This window comes from Schistocerca cancellata, chromosome 5, assembly GCF_023864275.1.
Source record: "Schistocerca cancellata isolate TAMUIC-IGC-003103 chromosome 5, iqSchCanc2.1, whole genome shotgun sequence".
NCBI classification, from domain to species: Eukaryota; Metazoa; Arthropoda; class Insecta; order Orthoptera; family Acrididae; genus Schistocerca; species Schistocerca cancellata.
The window spans coordinates 302,558,595-302,579,525 of record NC_064630.1 but is presented as its reverse complement, the minus strand read 5'-3'; positions in this window follow the sequence as shown (position 1 = coordinate 302,579,525).

The following is a 20,931-nucleotide window of genomic DNA, read 5'->3' as shown; positions in this document are numbered from 1 at the left end:
ACGAAAAGTTTATGAAATGTTACCGAATTGGGTCCGCTACCACCGGCAATTTGACATAATATTTTCCATACGTTGACTCCAAAACACGAGGTAAACAACTTGGTGAGCTGTATTGCGACAGTGTGCTCGGTCAGTCAATGTTGCCGAATGAGCTTAGCGTAGCACTTTCAATTACTATCACTGTCTAGCAGTTTCCGTTCTGCTTCCGTGTTCCGATTAGTGGCCGGGATTAGCAAGCCGGTATTTCACCCACCAAATATAATGTGTATTTTACATCATTTTCGAACGTACGCTGAGGAAATCATCTTTGTATGGGTGTGCTAAGGACTACACATGTTTCATTTAACTTTTATCACTGTGTTCTATGCAAACTTTTGTATGCTGCAAGCACAATAATAGTCCAGAGTTAACACAATCTACCTCTGTTTCGAATCAAAACCATACATTAAGGTTAATTAAGTACAGTTTTATGGGCCGGCCGGAGTGGCCGTGCGGTTCTAGGCGCTACAGTTTGGAACCGCGTGACCGCTACGGTCGCAGTTTCGAATCCTGCCTGGGGCATGGATGTGTGTGATGTCCTTAGGTTAGTTAGGTTTAAGTAGTTAGTAGTAAGGGACTGATGACCTCATATGTTGAGTCCCATAGTGCTCAGAGCCATTTGAACCATTTGAACAGTTTTGTGAGAAAATAGATGTGAGCAGTATTAAGACTTTGCCTGTATGCCTATGGGAAAGTAACACTACAACTGCCGTAACCTGATTTCCCAGAAACGTCGCTAAGTGGAAGAGGAGTCGAAATAAACGAACACGGAACTCAGTCTATGCGTAGATGCTCGTTGGTTTGTGAGAAAACGACGGTCAAAGTTTTCAATATATTTTAGATGTCTTTTAGCGACCGATAATCTGAGCCGAGATAGTGGCACTGTTGCTAGCGTAGCGACCACTCATTTTTGATGCCCGACTTCGAAACCCGATTATTGTCTTTGTTTACTTTTTTTTCATTTATCTTCCCCCGTCCGTAGAAGGTTACTAAGCGAATGTTACTTATCAGGTTATGGGATAGAAGGGCGTTATTAATTGTTAAATTACAAATGTATTTCACAGCGCGTGCCACACGTATATAACATATGTATGTGTGATATTTTCAATGGTCACACTCCTTTTAAAATCTAATGTTCTTATATTTCATTCTTGTATCAATTCTTATGTTAATTCTTGTATTTCTTTCTTATTTTTATTCTTCAGGAAGATTTGATGCATTCCACTGAACTGCACTGATTGTAGATACATTCAGAACATAGAAGTTACGGACACTACGAGAATCGCACGAAGGCAGGTTTGCCGTAGTGATATTCTTTGCATGAATCACAGTCGGAAAAGAAACGTCGCTAACATTGCTGGAGATTTCAGGCATTGGCAATAATTTTGCACCAAACAGCGCGTAATACTTCACTATACCGAAAATGAGAAACTAAAATAAAAAACAGTAATCGGGTTTCGAACACGGGAAGCAAAGCTGTAACGTCGCGACGTTATACACTGTGCCAGCACTTCCATTAAATTACGTACTCGCTAAACGACACATAAAGTATCTCGAAATCTGTGACTAGCGTTTTCTCGGAATCAGTTGCATATCAACAGATAAGACGAAACACGTGTTGCCTTAATTTGACCCCTCATCCACTGAGCGAAGTTTATGGGCAGTCGTGTTGCGACACTTGATGCTTTCTCTTCGTAAGTTAAATTTTTCAGTGGCTAATTCAATAACAGTTTCACTTAGCATAATTTTTCTTCATACCGAATATTCTGAAATAAGCCTCTCTTTGCGTTAGTAAATTATTTTCAGATCGCAGATCTGCGCCGAGAGTTCCACGGAGATGCGCTGTTTCGTCGTGTCCTTATGATGTTCTGTGAGAATGTTACATTACTAGGTCACTATAAACAATGTATCGTTTTAGAAGCCAAGAGAATTTCCATAGAGTTACGTATGCTTGCCTATGATGACTAATTCCTGAGGATAGTCAGATTGAATAATAATATTATTTTCACCTCCTCATTATCATCTCCTTCCAAGAATTAGGTTCTGTAATCATCTGTTCCGATCTGTACTATCCATCTTTTCATCCATCTACCAACCCGCCCATCCATCCCCTACCTAGTTCTCTCTTAGGTCAGTACCTCCTTATCGTTTCAGGCAGTCTGTTTTCTGTTATTCTATCAACATTGTCCTTCAATTCCATTCTATTCTCTTCTATCTTGTCATTAGCTGAAAAGATTTTTAAGTCTTATGTTATTGTATCAGTTCCTATTTCCTACATTTTATTACACCCTCTTACGTATCTCATGAACTTTATCTCTGCTGCTCGTATACCTCAGTCTCACTTTTTTGTTACTGTGCATACAAAAGAGTAGATACATCCATTACTTCATAGAATTTCAATTGTGCTTCTTGTTTTCTCATCCCAAAGTTCTTCCAATTGTTCTGCAGATAGCTTGATATTTATTAACCCTCTTCCCGACGTCTATGTCATAGTTAACACTAGTATTAGATACTGGATAGCTGAGATGGGATACTTGTTCTAAAATTCTCATTTATGGTTATTTTCTATCTGATTGGCGTCTTCCCGTTGAAAGTCGTGGTCTTTGTCTTATTTCCAAACATAGTTAAGTTGTACTATATTGTGTTTAGGCTCAATTGGTACTGCTCTTCGTAAATTATCTTCTGTTTACTATATAATTATCTGACCATCAGCATATAACAGAATATTTAATGGAACGCTAGATCCAGTTCATAAGAGTATTTCATCTTTCAACATTACTAATTCCGCAATATATGAATTAAGTAAAGTCGGTGATAGACCGCGCCCTTGTCGAACACCTTGGTTTACTAAAATTTCATCTTACATTTTCGAACATGAACTTAAAACTATTTTCATTTATATATTGACTATATATGGTGTTCATAAGATAATTAGGGAACCATTTTATTTCCAACGTTTTGCACACGAAGGGTCTTTTTACCGGATCAAAAGCTTCTTCAAAATCAATAAAAGCTGAATGCGTTTCTAAGCCAAATTCCCGACTCCTATCAACAATATGTCTTATTATAAATATATTATTATACGTACGTCCATTTCTGAGGCCTGATTGTTGTTCTGAAATTAATGCATGAGAGATAGTTTGTAGCCTTTGATTAAGAATTTTCCCATAAATTTATATTCTGCAATTAGTAAACTTGTTCCTCTATAATTGCCTGTGCCTTTCCTATTGCCTTTCTAAATATAGATGTAACTTCAGCTGTGTTCCATTCTTCAGGCACAGAACAGTTCTTTCAACACGTTTTTAAAAACTGGAGGAAGCCAAATTCCAGAAAGGTTCTTTCGTATTTGATTATTTCAACATTATTGACATCTAATGTAGTAGCTTTTCTGCTTTTTGTTATATTTAAGGCTGTTTTTAACTCTTTTTATGCCTGAATGGAATTTATTCACATGTAAATAAGAAATCTTTAATCAGGGAATTTAATGTCCACTGCTATTAGCACAGTCCCATCCAATTTAACAAACACCATACAAGCTGCAACAATTCTGGTTCTTGTATCCACGACTGCTTTTCTTACATTGATCAGTCTCTCTGCGTAAAGGGTATTTTCCTTTTCCTGTTTTGGTCCAGTGTCAGCACGTACTGTTACATTTTCAACTGATTTTTCGTAGTGATGTCTTCTCATAACTTCGTTCATTGTCATTTTTCTTCTGGGAGCCGGACTTGGTGGTATAGTGATAAAGTGACAGCTTGGAGGCCGTTAGGTCGTGAGATAGAATCCCGGAAAGGCACCGGAATTTTTCAGTCGCCCATTGAGGTAGGCTTCACCTCTCAGTGAAGTGAAGATACACCAGGAAAGACGTGTGGTTCAGATTCCACATCAAACTGTATGTCCGTTTTCCTTATAAGTTTATTGGTATAGGTTAAGGACGAGTAAGTCGCAAAACTGGCTGCCCAATTGAAGACCTTTGCAAACAGGCGACTGAATATCTCTGTTGAAGGTCTCCCAGACGATCATGGCACACAAATTTACTCAATTTGCTGCGGGCAGGTTTTCGTCATGAATCAGGTAGTTGGGTACTTCCTCTTCTTCACTAGGAGTGGTCTTAATTAGTGGAAGTTCACTGCAGAAGTATGTCAGGGCATCGACTGTCATGACGCCAATACGGTTGGTGCACCAGCGTCTAGAAGTCATTGGTAATAGTTTCGATCTTAGAAGGTAAAGGCGGGACCTCGAACTTCCAGAACCACACGAAAGTGTGCTCAGTATATTAACCCCTGTCAACAGTGATGTCAGCCATTCGTCTGAAAAACTGTGTATCGTATCTCGAGAGACCTACAAGATCCAAGAGGAACTTTAGTAATGCGAAGACTTAAAAAAGACAATATAATATGGCCAAAAACACATATTTCAGTGTCGTGACTTATGTTTCCCTCTCCAATACTTACCTGCTATATTGCTATATTTCCCTAAGCTTAAATTAATTACTCTGTCAGAAACAACAAAATTTTCTGCTGACCTGACAATGTTGCCCAGCTATTCAGTCTTCAATGCTCAGCATTCTGCCTTCAGGTGTCCAGTATCAAAACCCACACTAGTTACACCTTCAAACCATGACGTCACAACATTGTCTCTAACGTTTTGACAACATTCAGGGAACCCAGGATGAATTTTTCATTCTGCGGCGGTGTGTGCGCTGGTATAAAACTCCCTGGCAGAGTGAAGCTGTGTGCCGGATGTGTCGGATCGGGACTCGAACCCGGGACCTTTGTGGTCCGCGGCTAAGTGCTCTAACGACTAAGCTACCCACGCAAGACTGAAAGCCCCTCATCACAGCTATATTTCGGCCGGTACCTCACGTCTTACCACACATCGTTTTGAGTACACGACTTTGTGATAATGGTATTGTAAAGACAACAAATGCCAATGTCGTGAATTAAATAAATGGAATGCGTTGTGAAATTTCTTCTATATCATTTGATACTCTACCTAATCCTGAATACACAGGTAACATCTAATAGCAATCACCAGCGACCTTGCCGCAATAGTAACATCGATACCGGTCAGATCACCGAAGTTAAGACTGTCGGGTTTGGCTGCATTTGGATGGGTGAATGTCCTGGTCAGAACAGTGCTGTTGGCGAACGGGACGCACTCAGCCCTTGTGAGGTCTACTGAGGAGTTATTTTATGGAGAGGTAGCTGACAACAGCCAGCAAAGCTTTGTACTTACCGCATGACCCTCCACAGCCGCAACCAGTGACGCCCAGCGTCTGAGGGCACGGCGGTCGGTCGGTTCCGTTGGGCCTTCCGAGGCCTGCTCGAAGAGAGCTGTAACAGCGATCCATAGCAGCCAACAGCACCTAATCAAGATTCGACGTAGATTCTATCACTGAATCGGGATAAACTACTTAGTGTGGAGAAGCCAGGTCAGTACAGGTTACGGAGCTTTGTTATTTTTCCTGGTGTTTTAAGATCTCTCTGTGCCCTCTAAACAGACTGCAGGCTCAGTACAAATGAGTTTAGTACCGTAGACACAGTAAAATTTAGGGGGCGGCGCTTCGTAGATAAACTAAACCAACAAACAGTGCTGCTGAAGAGTAGATAAACTAAACCAACAAACAGTGCTGCTGAAGAGTATGGGACACTGTTAGCGATGGACTTGTTCTATTTAATGTTTCCGGAGCACTTATTTCGTCGGAAACCAACTCATAAGTGACGACGTGTGAAGTAATCTCACTGTTCACCATACTAGTGATCACCTTAAAACACTACACTGGTCACTTTGGAGCACTCTATATGGTGTATCACGGGTACCAAGTGGTTAGGTGACTCTCCGCCGCTGAATAGGTCATGGTAATGTCATCATACCTGTATATATGTGTTAGCAATTTGTATGAAATCGCAGAAGTAAGATGTGTTGACATGGAGATGGGAGACAATGGCAGAGAGGAGCTACGTTATTTAGATATGCCCTTGAATAAATGTAAACCGAGATGCCAGACGTCTTGGTATATGCGACTACAATCAGCGGTGTACCAAACGAAGCCATGTAACACAGAAGCATACAGGCCTAGTATCTGGCGCCACGGTAAGGAATATCGTAACACCATAAGGCCATAGCGTTTGCAACATGCCTCCTAAGTTATTTGGTGGATGTATGTATTTTCTTCTTCTCACCGATTCTACGGAGAAACTTCACGTTCCTTACCTTATTAGCCCACTTAATTTTCAGCATTCCCTTGCAGATCCACGTCTCAAAGGCTTCGATTCTCTTGCGTTCCGGTTTTTCCACAGTCCAAGTTTCACTACCTTATAATGCTGCGCTCCAAACGTACATTTTCAAAAATATCTTAGATTAAGGCCTACGTTTGATACCAGCAGACTTCTTTTAGTCAGGAAAGCCATTTTTGCTTTTTACTACGTCCTCCTTGCTCCGTCCGTCATGGGTTATTTTGCTGCCAAGGTGGCAGATTTCCTTAACTTCATTTCCTTCGTGGTCATAAACTTTATGTTAAGTTTCTCAGAGTTCTCATTTATGCTATTTCTCTTTACTTTCGTCTTTCTTCGATTTACTCTCAATCCATATTCTGCGCCCATTAAACTGTTAATTCGATTCAACAGACCCTGTAATTCTTCTTCACTTTCACTGATGATAGCAGTTTCATCAGCGACTCGTATGACATATTCTTTCACCTTGACTTTTAATCCCACTCTTGAACCCTTCTTTTATTTCCGTCATTGCTTCTTCGACAATAGGTTGAACAGCAGGAACGAAAGACTACATCCCTCTCCTACACCCATTGCAATCCGGACACATCATTCTTGGTCTTCCAGTCTTATTGTGCCCTCTTGTTTATTTTAAATATTGTGTATCATCCGTCTCTCTCTGTAGTATACCCGTATTTTTTTCTCAGAATTTCGAACATCTTGCATCATTTTACACTGTTAAACGCTTTTTCCATGTCGAGAAATCGTATGAATGATGCATGAATCTTCTTCAGTCTTATTCCAGTTATCAACCGCAACATGAGAACTGCCTTTCTTTGTACTATTCTTGTCAGCAACATGGATACATGAGATATTATGCTGACTGTGTGACAATCTTCGCACCTGTCGACTCTTCCTATCTTCGGAAATGTGGACGATGTTTTTCCGAAAGTTTGATGGTTCACAGACAGTCTCACACATTTTATACACCAACATGAAAAGTCGTTTTCTTCACACATCCCCTATTGATTTAAGACATTCCGATAGGATGCTCTCTATCCATTCTGTCTTATTTGATCTTCATTCCTCAGTCCTTCAGACACTCATTTCTTTTTCGATATCTTCATATTTTTATGCAGACATTTCACCCTACCTTCCCTGAAATTCCTGTTTATTTCTTTCCTAAGTGACTTGAATACCTGTATTCCAGAATTTCTCTGAATATTTCTGCACTTCCTTCTTTCATCGATCAACTGAAGTATTACTTCTGTTCCCCATGGCTTCGTCGCAGTTACCTTCTTTATATCTATGTTTTTAATATAATTGCTTTTGGCAATACTAAGTTGTTTTTCTGTATGTTTGATTTGTGGCAGAACGATACCTGTTTAAGCAGGTAAGTTGGATACTAATCTTCACCTGGGCCAGGATTGGTGCAGCTGGTTTCAGCGAGGTCAACCGGAAATACACTTTCAGTAATATGTAGCATGACTACCACAAAAGAATTAACAAATTCAATTGGCTTTTGTTCACTTTTACTTACAACATATATACTGATTTTTAAGTAGGATCCTAAACGTGAAATTATTGAATATGACAGTCACTGGGGGATGTATCATCTCATACTAAGACTTAAAATGTTTAACTGAAAAATTTGAAATATTCATATTATCTCCTATAAGAAATACTTTTTTGGTTTCCGGTAGATGACCTGACGATCTTGGTGTACAAGATTTTTAAAATCACAGGAAGAAGGGATGTGATGAGGAAGACGGTATGTTCTGCAATATATGCGGAAGTAGACCTGGGTTCTCTAGGATGGCGGGGATACAATAAATGTAAGACAGGAGTTTGATGGATGGGGAATTTATTAGTCGATACGTGATGCAGTTGGAAAAAGGGAGACGTATAAGGAAAGCCAGGTGTGAAGTATGTTGTTCAACGATTTCTAATAAACGAGCCTTTGCGGTCTAGACTGTTTCATGGTTTCAAATATTCTATTAAAATCGATGACTTTCCATGGCAATGTTTTCAAAATAGATTTACACATTATCTATACATGACTTTTTCGTGGTACTTTCCCCCAGCAGTCTCTCAGAGATACAAATGGAAGAATAGTCCTGTTTCTTTAGTCAATAGAGAGATCGTCAAGACACTTCGATTACAGGCCACGTGTATTGTGGATACGCAATATGTGTCCTTAATCCAATGATTTCTATTGTCTTCGGCATCCTCATGCCTCTAGTTACTGTCGTATTTTCTTCTTTTAGGGCCAGTTTCCCAACACAAGTGCAAGAGAGTGCCCTGAACATTGGTCAGCTCCACACCACTAACTGACAAAGCCTTTGACAGAATGAGGGTAACTTCTTATCCCGGAAGTCTTCTGCACCGTGCTGATGATATTTAAAGTGCGGTTTTGAAAGTACATAAAGGGAGATGAAAATCTAATAGTCATGCAGGGACTGGAAAGCCGATGAAGGGGAAGCAACAGAAGAAACGGTTACAGAAGAACATGGATTCGGTAGTAAGAACAACAGAGAATAAACACTAATTAAGTTATGTAATAAATTTCAGCAAGTAAAAAATATTCCGTTCCATAATCACAAGAGGAGGTAGTACACCTAGTAATGGTCGGTAGATACGGTAAGATTCTAGTTCAAATGTTCAAATCTATGTGAAATCTTATGGGTCATTAGTCCCTAAGCTTACACACTACTTAACCTAAATTATCCTAAGGACAAACTCACACACCCATGCCAGAGGGAGGACTTGAACCTCCGCCGGGATCAGCCCCACAGTCCATGACTACAGCGCCTTAGACCGCTCGGCTAATCCCGCGCGGCTAAGATTCTAGTTAGACTACGTCATGGTCAGGCAGAGAATCTGAAACGATATACTGGATCGTAAGACGTACTCAGGAGCAGACGTAGACTCATATCACAATTTAGTAATGGTGAAGAGTAGGCTGAAGTTTAAAAGACTAATCAGAAGGTATCTATGCTCAAAGAAGTGGGATATTGAAGTGCTATGTAATGAAGAGACACGCTTAAAGTTCTGTTCGGCTACAGATACTGCAATAATGAATAGCTCAGTAGGCAGTTCACCTGAAGAGGAATGGACACCCTAATAAGGGCAATCACATAGTATGGAAAGAGAAACATTGGCAGAAGGAAGGTATTGCGAGAAATCCATGAGTAACAGAAGAAAAACCTAAGTTGATCGACGAAAGAAGAAGTTCAAAAACTTTCAGGGAAATTAAGGAATACAGAAATACAAGACACTTACGAATGAAGTAACTAAGAAGTATATGGAAGCTATAGTGAAATGGCCCCTTGAAAAATGTGAAGAAATCGAAAAAGAAGTGATTGTCGGAAGGACTGTCTCGGCATACAGAAAAGTCAAAACAGCCTTCTGTGTAATTACAAGCAAGGGTGGTAAAATTACGAGTGCAACTGGAATTCCGTTGTTAAATGCCGGGTAGCGAGCGGATAGGTGGAAATGATAAATGAGAGCCTCTACAGATAAGGGCCTTCATGATAGGGTTATAGAAGAAGAAACGGTAGCCGACAGGGAAGAGATAGGGGATCCAGTATTCAAATCAGAATTTGAAAGAGCTTTGGACAACTTAAGATCAAATAACCCACTATGAAAAAAATACATTCCATCTGAATTTCTAAAATAACTTGGGGTAAATGGCAACAAAACGGCTATTGACGTTGGTGTGCTGAGTGTATAAGACTAGCAACATACTATCAGACTTTCGGGAAAACTTCATCCACACAATTACGAAAATAGCAAGAGGCAACAATTGCGAGAATTATCGCACAACCAGCTTGACAGCTCACGTATGCATGTTGCAAACAAAAATAATATATAGAAGAATGGAAAATAAAACTTGGAATCTGTTGCATAACGATTAGTTTGGCATTACAGAAGGTAAGGGCATGAGAGGGGTAGTTCTCACGTTGCGGCTGATAATAGAAGCAAGACTGAAGAAATATCAAGAAACGTTTATAGCATTTGTCTACACTGAAACATCGTTCGACAGTATAAAGTGGTACAACACGTTCGAGATTCTGCGAAAAGGTGGGGTGAAACTGTGGGGAAGGACGAATAATATACAGTATATACAAGAACCAAGAGGGAACAATAAAACTGGAAGCCCAAGAACAAAGTGCACGTATAGAAGAAAAAGTGTAAGACAAATACGTAGTCTTTCGCTCCTTCTGTTCAATCTACGTATCGAAAAAGCAATGACGGAAATAAAAGAAGAATTCAAGAATGGGACTGAAATTCAAAGTGAAAGATATAAATCATAAGATTGATGACACTGCTAACCTCTGTAAAAGAGAAGATGACTCACAGGATCCGTTGAATGGAATGACCAGTCTAATGTGTATACAATATGTACTGAGTATCAATCTATGAGAGATGAAAGTAATGAAAAGTAGTAGAAATGAGTGAGAAAGTTATCAGAATCGGTAATCACGGAGCAGACAAAGTTACGGAAATCTGTTACCCAGGCGGCAAAATACATCCGATGACGGGAGGAGCGAGGAGGGCGTCAAAAGCGGACTAACACTGGCAGTCAGAGAATTCCTGACAAGGAGAAGCCTACCAGTAACAAACATAAGCCTTAATTGCTTTGAAAGAATGTTTGGAGCACAGCATTATATGGTACTGTAACTGGACCTGAAGAGAATCGAAGCACTTGACATGTAGTTCTACAGAAAATTTTTGGATACTGGGTGGATTGACGAAGTAAGGAATAAGGTAGTTCTCCACAGAATCGACGAGGAAAGAGATGTGTGGAAAACACTGACAAGCAGAGAGGATAGGAAATGTAAAACTTGCTGGCAGATTAAAACTGTGTGCCTGACCGAGACTCGAACTCGGGACCGTTGCCTTTCGCGGAAAGTGCTCTAGCGCAAGTGCTCGGTCCGGCACACAGTTTTAATCTGCCAGGAAGTCTCATATCAGCGCACACTCCACTGCAGAGTGAAAATCTCATTCTGGAAACATCCCCTAGGCTGTGGCTATGCTATGTCTCCGCAATATCCTTTCTTTCTGGAGTGCTAGTTCTGCAAGGTTCGCAGGAGAGCTTCTGTAAAGTTTGGAAGGTAGGAGACGAGGTACTGGCAGAAGTAAAGCTGTGAGGACGGGGTGTGAGTCGTGCTTGGGTAGCTCAGTTGGTAGAGCACTTGCCCGCGAAAGGTGAAGGTCCCGAGTTCAAGTCTCGGTCCGGCACACAGTTTTAATCTGCCAGGAAGTTTCATATCAGCGCACACTCCGCTGCAGAGTGAAAATCTTATTCTGGATAGGAAATGTGTTAAGACATCATGAAATAATTTCCATGGTACTAGAGGAAGCTACACAGGGCGAAAATTGTAGAAGAAGGTAGAGGTTGGAACACATCCAACAAATAATTAAGCACGTGGATTGCAAGTGCTAATCTGAGAAGTGTCATTTATTGACGCACGCCGTAGTTTATTCACAGCGAAGGCGTTATATATTTTCCCAACGTAATGTTCCATAATGTTAACGATTTAAATATGTATATATGTATCACTGTTTTCCTATCTTCTGTATTCCTACTCTAGGTTGCATTGTATTATATGAGCATCCTCCTGTCAGTGTACTGAATTGTTACAAATGTCATACATATAAAATATTTTCGTAGGCAGAATATTTCGTTCTACTACGAGTCAACCGCCATTATTCCCCGTCAGCGACAACAACAGACAGACTTGGCAACTGGTTACGAGACAAGCAATCTAGGAGGTAGCGGAGAATAACAGTCAACACACAGCTGTGAAGAATGAGGAAAGAAAGAACAGCCTCAGTCCAGTAGTCTGCGCTTTCATCTATCACCAACTCTCAGTAGGTGTCATCAATTACTGCTGGAAATATACAAGCTGTATCGTTGTATTACAACAACATTATCTGATAAGGAATGGATGTCCAAGTAGTAGATAACAGTGCCATACGACGACGGGACAAACGAGTGTATACATACAGGATGTCTCAAAAATGACCGGTATATTTGAAACGGCAATAAAGACTAAACGAGCAGCGATAGAAATACACCGTTTGTTGCAATATGCTTGGGACAACAGTACATTTTCAGGCGGACAAACTTTCGAAATTACAGTAGTTACAATTTTCAACAACAGATGGCGCTGCAAGTGATGTGAAAGATATAGAAGACAACGCAGTCTGTGGGTGCCCCATTCTGTACGTCGTCTTTCTACTGTAAGCGTGTGCTGTTCACAACGTGCAAGTGTGCTGTAGACAACATGGTTTATTCCTTAGAACAGAGGATTTTTCTGGTGTTGGAATTCCACCGCCTAGAACACAGTGTTGTTGCAACAAGACGAAGTTTTCATAGGAGGTTTAATGTAACCAAAGGACCGAAAAGCGATACAATAAACGATCTGTTTGAAAAATTTCAACGGACTGGGAACGTGACGGATGAACGTGCTGGAAAGGTAGGGCGACCGCGTACGGCAACCACAGAGGGCAATGCGCAGCTAGTGCAGCAGGTGATCCAACAGCGGCCTCGGGTTTCCGTTCGCCGTGTTGCAGTTGCGGTCCAAATGACGCCAACGTCCACGTATCGTCTCATGTGCCAGAGTTTAAACCTCTATCTATACAAAATTCAAACGCGGCAACCCCTCAGCGCCGCTACCATTGCTGCACGAGAGACATTCGCTAACGATATAGTGCACAGGATTGATGACGGCGATATGCATGTGGGCAGCATTTGGTTTACTGACGAAGCTTATTTTTACCTGGACGGCTTCGTCAATAAACAGAACTGGCGCATATGGGGAACCGAAAAGCCCCATGTTGCAGTCCCATCGTCCCTGCATCCTCAAAAAGTACTGGTCTGGGCCGCCATTTCTTCCAAAGGAATCATTGGCCCATTTTTCAGATCCGAAACGATTACTGCATCACGCTATCTGGACATTCTTCGTGAATTTGTGGCGGTACAAACTGCCTTAGACGACACTGCGAACACCTCGTGGTTTATGCAAGATGGTGCCCGGCCACATCGCACGGCCGACGTCTTTAATTTCCTGAATGAATATTTCGATGATTGTGTGATTGCTTTGGGCTATCCGAAACATACAGGAGGCGGCGTGGATTGGCCTCCCTATTCGCCAGACATGAACGCCTGTGACTTCTTTCTGTGGGGACACTTGAAAGACCAGGTGTACCGCCAGAATCCAGAAACAATTGAACAGCTGAAGCAGTACATCTCATCTGCATGTGAAGCCATTCCGCCAGACAAGGTTTCGGGTAATTTCATTCAGAGACTACGCCATATTATTGCTACGCATGGTGGATATGTGGAAAATATCGTACTATAGAGTTTCCCAGACCGCAGCGCCATCTGTTGTTGAAAATTGTAACTACTGTAATTTCGAAAGTTTGTCTGCCTGAAAATGTACTGTTGTCCCAAGCATATTGCAACAAACGGTGTATTTCTATCGCTGCTCGTTTAGTTTTTTTTTTGCCGTTTCAAATATACCGGTCATTTTTTAAACACCCTGAACACAAACGTTAGTTGTATACTGACATCTGCGCTACCCTGAACGCTGGCTGAACGGAGATTCGAACGCTGCCTCTACCTAAAACTGAAGAAAGAAGGAAGGATGGTTGAACATTTGTGCATTTAGCGTACGGAGATAAGTTCAGATACTATCGATGAGTAAACATACTATCTCATCAGTAAGTCCATCAGAGTTACATAAAAATCTATTTTTGTCAGTTTCTGACAAAGAAGGAAATCATCATACTTTATCTCATTACTTGTAAAATTCCTCCTTTCCCTTTGTTACTTCTTTTTGCATTTTTTCTTATTAATTCTTTCCATTAGAACATTATTCTATCTTCCCCGTAGTCTGTATTCTTGTATTCTGCATCAGGTATCCTTCACTGTTCTTCATGACTCTTGTTATCATAGCCCAGCGCAGATATTTACCAATCATGTGAAATATAACTACTGTGATTATTAAGATTATTATCTGCAGTAGTAGTAGTAGTGGTAGTAGTAGCAGTAGTGCTAATAGTAGTAGTTGTTGTAGTTATAGTACAACTAATAACTTTGGTCACGGTACTGATAGAACAGGACAGCAGTACTTTGCCCCGATTCGGACATGATGCAAACCAAGTGAATAACTATCCACGATATGCCTTCTGTTCAGCTGACTGATATGTGACTGTCTTTGAACTTTTGATCTAACTGCTCCACATTTCTTTTTACTACCTATCGACATGACTTTCGAGATTGTTCTTTCTATACATATCTCTTCACAGACTTTCTTCGTAATCTTCTAGCTCATTCCCATGTTCCGTTAGCCTCTACCATTAATGGAAATTTTTCTGAATGAAGTGTTCGAAGATCCTTTAGAGCTGTGTAGTATTGCTTTCAATGTGAACTGCAGTTACAATGAGGAATATTCAGAGTTTTAATTGAACCGAGATGCTGAGTGAGTGTAATGGTTTAACAAATAGTTGTATCTGGCTTAAAAAAAACTACTTGCGAAACAAGAAGATGAAATCTGGCCTCGAAGAGAACGCAGATATTTGCATCTGTTAGAATGCTTGACGCAAAATGAGGTGAAACAAAGGGATCACAGTCACTTTACAAGCAGATTTCGAGAAGCTGCACATACCAAATGTAATTTAAATTACCGAGTTGAATTTACAGTGCCTGATGATTTCTGATGCCCTTTCATAATTATGTACCTACGCGAACAAGTGGCACAAATTAAGCATGATGAAATGGTGAAAATAAATGGACGCTATGTTTCTGTGAACCTGGAAAAGAATAAATCATTTACTAAAATTATGGCAGTAAACTGTCATGCGTCTTGAAATTTCATTTTATTGATACCTTCATACTTAATTTATTCCTTCATATTTAAAACCTGATGAGTTCAAAATAACAAAATATTTTGCAACAGTGGTACTTTAATTTCATTAATAAGATTTGTGTGTTTTTTTTATATGACCACGTTTGAAGATTCCGTTTTATTGGAAGAACAGTTTCCACGTTCAAAAACTTGCTGATCGGTGGAACATCTACGAAAGAATATGAGTACCAGAGAGCTTTGAAGTTTGGTGTTTATCTGAATGGAAGGCATTAGGAGATTGCTCCGACTTGTATTTGAAAACTGATGTCCTTTATCATTTCCACGCATTCTCCCTCGGCATATACGAATTGTATGCAGCTATACATTATTCATATGGGTTAGCGTCGGATTATTCGCTGAAAATTGCTAATGTAAAATTGCAAGGTATTGTCAACAGAGAACAATTACAATTTCTTGAGTCTGGCCTCAGACGTGGCATAGTTCACTGTGTGCATGGACATGCTATTGCAATCAGTGGCTTCATATCTGATTACAATGAAAATAACGATGAATCTCATATTACACACTACTATGTTAATAGTCCCTACAGCTGTTCAGCGATGCAGTACCTACCATTCTCTGATGTTGCGTTGGTGTGGAGTGTACTATGTAACCTGCATACCAAATGATTGAGACATAGATTACACTTTAAAAATAAATTAGCAGTTCCTGAGTAGCCAGATAGTATCTATGAACTCGTTTCTGATCTATCATTATGCCTAGAGAAAAAGACACTGTCATCAAGCACCAACAAACTAAGGGTTTCAAAGAAGCTGATTTCCATAGTATATGAAAATATTATGTGATCACTACAAACATTTGAAGAAGAGTCATATCCCAAGAAAAATTCTCTGTTTATTATCAGACCCTTAAGCTCTCTGCTTCAAATGGCTGTTTTTAATAGATTATGTATAGCAAATAATTTTGATAAACCGACTTTTTACTAAATAACTCGATCTATTGCACTATACTTTCCACCACAAATGTATATTAATTAGTGTTATCGGCAAGTGAAGATGAGCACTACAGATTTGGGTCATTTTCGAGAAGGCAGCGCTAGTGGCCAGTAAAATACTGGTTTTGAATGAAATTGAAATTGTACTTGTTGTGATAGCTATGTATATACATTTATCTTGTGGACATAGAAAAGAAATAAACTGGAATTGTAAGCTACATGTGATGATAATGGAATGTACCGAAATTTGAAGCTATATGCTTGTTGATCTCAAAAATATTTCGTATTGGATCTTAAAGGAAACACATACCATAATTAATATTGCAGATAGTGTAATGGAGCAGATACTAATACTACTATGAATATTATTAAAAATAATAAAAAATGAGTATGGATGGTTTATAGAATAAATACAACTCCACTTATGTAATAATGTGTTACATAATGGGAATAAACACAGAGCATATTAAAAAGGAAAAAAAAGAATCACTTATAGGATAAAGGAAGAAAATGCAATTTTATCGAAAATAAGCTGAGATAATCATTTTCTTTTTGAGGTGTCTACCCATAGAGCAGAGGAAAAATGATGGAAAATTAGCAGTAATACTGATTGCGTAGCCTGTTAAGGCTTTTAATGGGTGGAATAGTGAAGAAAATGCGGGTATTCTTCTGTTTTGCAATCCCTAGTCCAAGCAGAGCCAACAAATGTTAGGTAGTAAACGTAACAACGATGTTATTAATTAGCAGTTACACAAACTATTTAAACTATTCTCTCCTGCATTAGAATCAGTATGGTTATAAAAATTTGCTGTCTATAAATCCATAGCATAATGAGTGAAGATATCAGTGATAATACAAGTATACCAGACCATAAAGGAGTAAGAAACATCGATGAATATGTCATAAAGACACAAGAGTGATCACTAAGAAATGATTTCATAACTTCAAAATGAGTTGTTATATCAGCAAAACGGTCTGGTCCATCGTGCAAGTAAGTTTTGTTTGTGTTTCATGTGCTACTTCTACACATGAATGAAAATGCAAAACGCGTGGCTGTTACAGAACTGATGATTTACAAACGACGAGCATCGAAGTTTAATAAAAAAACAACAATCGGTTATAAAACTGTATGCTAAAGGAAATGTTGTTATTAGCCTAGATTTTATTTTTTGCCAATGTTCCCCTTCTTTGTCGTTCTGTACAGGAAATGATCTACTTACGTTAGCTGTGGCTTTTTTGTATGTATTTGGAATCCATAACCTGAAAAACAATACAGCACAGGTTTATTGCGACAGTGAATTATAGGGTAAACGAGGTCAAAAAGATGTGTGTACTTTTCTCAAAGACTGTGTACATAGACTATCTGACTGATTGAAGGAACTATACAGGTTTAGTGATTATTGTGGTGGCAAATATCGAAACAACACAGTTGCACGGTATCTGGTGTATCTAGCAATGACTGGCAAGTTTCAAATAATTCAGAACTACTTTCCTGTAGAAGGCCATACATTCCTCCCATGACACAAGGATTTTGCCATAATAAAGAGAGTGATATGACAGGACATAATCTGATATGTCAAACTGTCTGTTGATATGTCAGCTAACTCAAGAAAAACATAGAATTCCTTTCAAGTCCACATTATTGAACTTCAAGTTATGCTTGACATTAAAGAATGGCGGTCACACCATTTTTTTTAAAAAAAAGGATCATTTGTCCTAAATTATCAAACGAAGTAAAGGTTTCTGCTTAGTGAACTCCATCATTTGACCTACACACATCAAAACACAGTATATATCGATTGTTCAGAATGGATAGATGGGCTGCTTCGTAATTCACATAGGCTTCTTCAGGAAAAAGATAAATTTGGCATAAAACTAAAGATTTCTGTAAACTCCATGAAGCTGAAATAACTTAGTAAAATAATTAAGCACATTCCATCAGAGCTGTGAAACAACATTCTTGAGTGGCCTACATTAAATCATGTCCAATTTGATGCATAAGATTATTACTTCCAGAAAACAGTAATGTGGAAGCTGATGAACAGGATTATCAATTGTTAAAATATTGTTAGTTGAAATGATTTTTCATACATGTCACAATACATTACTTTGCTTAAGAAGTTTAACTAAATTAAAATCAATATGTTGAACTGTTATAAACAGGAGGATACTTTGTTTAAAACCATGTTAATATGAGGCTCTTTGCAAACTACCCACAAGAGAGACATTTATTGGAAAATGTATGTCCATTAACTTTCAAAGAGGCCTAGTTAAAAAAAATTTAAAATGTATTAGAATGGCTCATCATTCAGTACAAGTAAGTTAGTTCTACAAGTTTCTAATTCATTATACAACTGTGGGGGCAATATCCCTTGTGTTAAAAAGTTACACTTAGATTTCTCTAAACACAGGTGAATGGGCTTTCTTCCTGTTTCCAAACAGTGGTTCAGTTTTAGTACATATTATTCTTCAAACTAGTACAGACCCAGAGTTAGTGCTGTTATTATATTTAATAAAACAAAGGAAATGATGAGTACCAGTAGAGCACAGATTTGCTCGAAATTTGTAGAAGAATTTGGGATCCCATATCTATTGTACTAATGGAAATGTAGATATTCACAGAGCACATCTCATGTAGAATTCTGTTAATAACTTTCATGTGACACCGAATTAAAAAACTTAGTATATTCATATTCCACAATGAAATCTGAATTCTTATTAATTACTAAAAGGTTGAAGCCACTGAGCACATACTGTGCATCTACCTACAACAATCTTTGTTTAAGGGATAATATTTATTTTGTGCATTTAAATCATTTTATGAGATTATTATTATATACACATTTAAATATTTCCATTAATCAATTAACATAGAAAGCTTGACATGTTAGGGACAGTCTCAGCACACGTATGTTAATTACATTCAGTTTCATCAGCACTAAGCTGTCAGTCATACAGTACCATTAAAACACAAGGTTGCTCAGCTTGGGAGAAGGTGGGATATATATCAGTATATTAACCAAAACACTGTAGTCTTTTTCGACTTGAACGACTTCAGATATACAGTAATTAGTTGTTCGAAAGTATATGGTAAAGTGTTGATTAAATTATTAAAGAAATAAGTGTGTTACATGTCGACTGGACAAGTTCATGATAATGAGGTCCAATGGTTATCTACGGACAAGACATGCAGCAGGGCATGTCAGCTGATGGCCTGCTTCTGGGAGATGTCTGCAGTTGCATTACCAAGAACGTCAATGCACATTATTATACCGAAATGCAATAATTTTGTACATTAACTGTTCAGTGGCATTCTTCTGTATAAGTTTGTAAGACGTTATTATCGAGTCTTTGTCGAGTTGTTGTGAAGTAATTGCCTTTAATTTGTAGAAACACTCTTAAATAAATCACAATAGAAGAATTTTTGAAGTGCATGGAAAAAAATAATTTTCAGTTGGATTTTTACTTAACCAGCAACTTCCCTCAGAATTATTCGTTGTTTTGGAGTCAACTAATTTTCTGTGGTTATGGAAAGGGAAACAACACTAAAAATTGTGAAAAACATTAGAGAAAGTACTGGAAAAATTATTATCGCTTGCAAAAATCGTGGTTGACTTGAGGCATTACTATGTGATTATGTTCTTCTATTACGAGTATTTTAACTCAGGTTTCTAAAAGTCAAAAACGTTTTACTGTTCTCTTCTGAATTCGTATACCTTACTGACCAACATGGAAGTTAATTCAGAAATAAAAGTTGACATCAAAGAAATATCAAGAGACAGTGGAAGAGCAATAACTGCGGTGTTGTAGTGTTATTACTGGCGACACATTTATGAATATGACAGATATTACCAAATTGGGCCACCGAGCGAGGTGGAACAGTGATTAACACACTGGACTCGCATTCGGAAGGACGACGGTTCAACCCCGCGTCCGGCCATCTTGATTTAGGTTTTCCCTGATTTCCGTAAATCACTCCAGGCAAATGCCGGTATGGTTCCTTTCAAAGCGCACGGCCGACTTCCTTTCCCATCCTTCACTAATCCGATGAGACCAATGACCTTGCTGTTAGGTCTCTTCCCCCAAACAACCCAACCCAACCCAAATTGGGCCCTATCCATTAAAAAATTTAACTACAGTTGTGCATCGCGACATTGCAAGACATAGAAAATATATGATGATAGTGTAACTTAACTTGCGACGTAGATATTATAATAGACATACTATGATCATGAAGGTATATCTTTACACACTAGCTGTAAATAAATTATGGAAATGAATTTGTTGTTAAAGTGTTGTACATGTGTTTAAAAAATGTAGTGACAAACTTCAGTAACATATCATGTGCCACATATCTTATTGTTTTTCCTATAATCTATACCTGTCACGCCTATCTGAAGCCCCATGGAAGATATAATATTCCCTGGCGTAAACATACAGTTACCTAGATTACATGATGCGATAACTTTCATAAAATGCATGTGTAAAGACTTGATTGTGTGCATAGAAGCAAAGTATATGACAGTACCAACCTGCAAGTTGGACAATTATGCCGTTCTCATCACCAGTGCAACAGAATGACGTCATACCCCAACCATCTTTACTATTGTAAGATATCTGATTGGTTGTTTTTTATGACAACAAAATATGAACTGTTATTGGGAAATGAATAAAACAACTGACTTAGAAGTCCTCTGACTGGCCTCTGTCAAAGAAAGGCACATGAAATAGGAGAGGGAAGGGAGGGTCAGGAGTGTGGCTTGAGAGTGGTGGTAGTGTGGGAGGGAGGAGGCGGTGAAGGGACCAG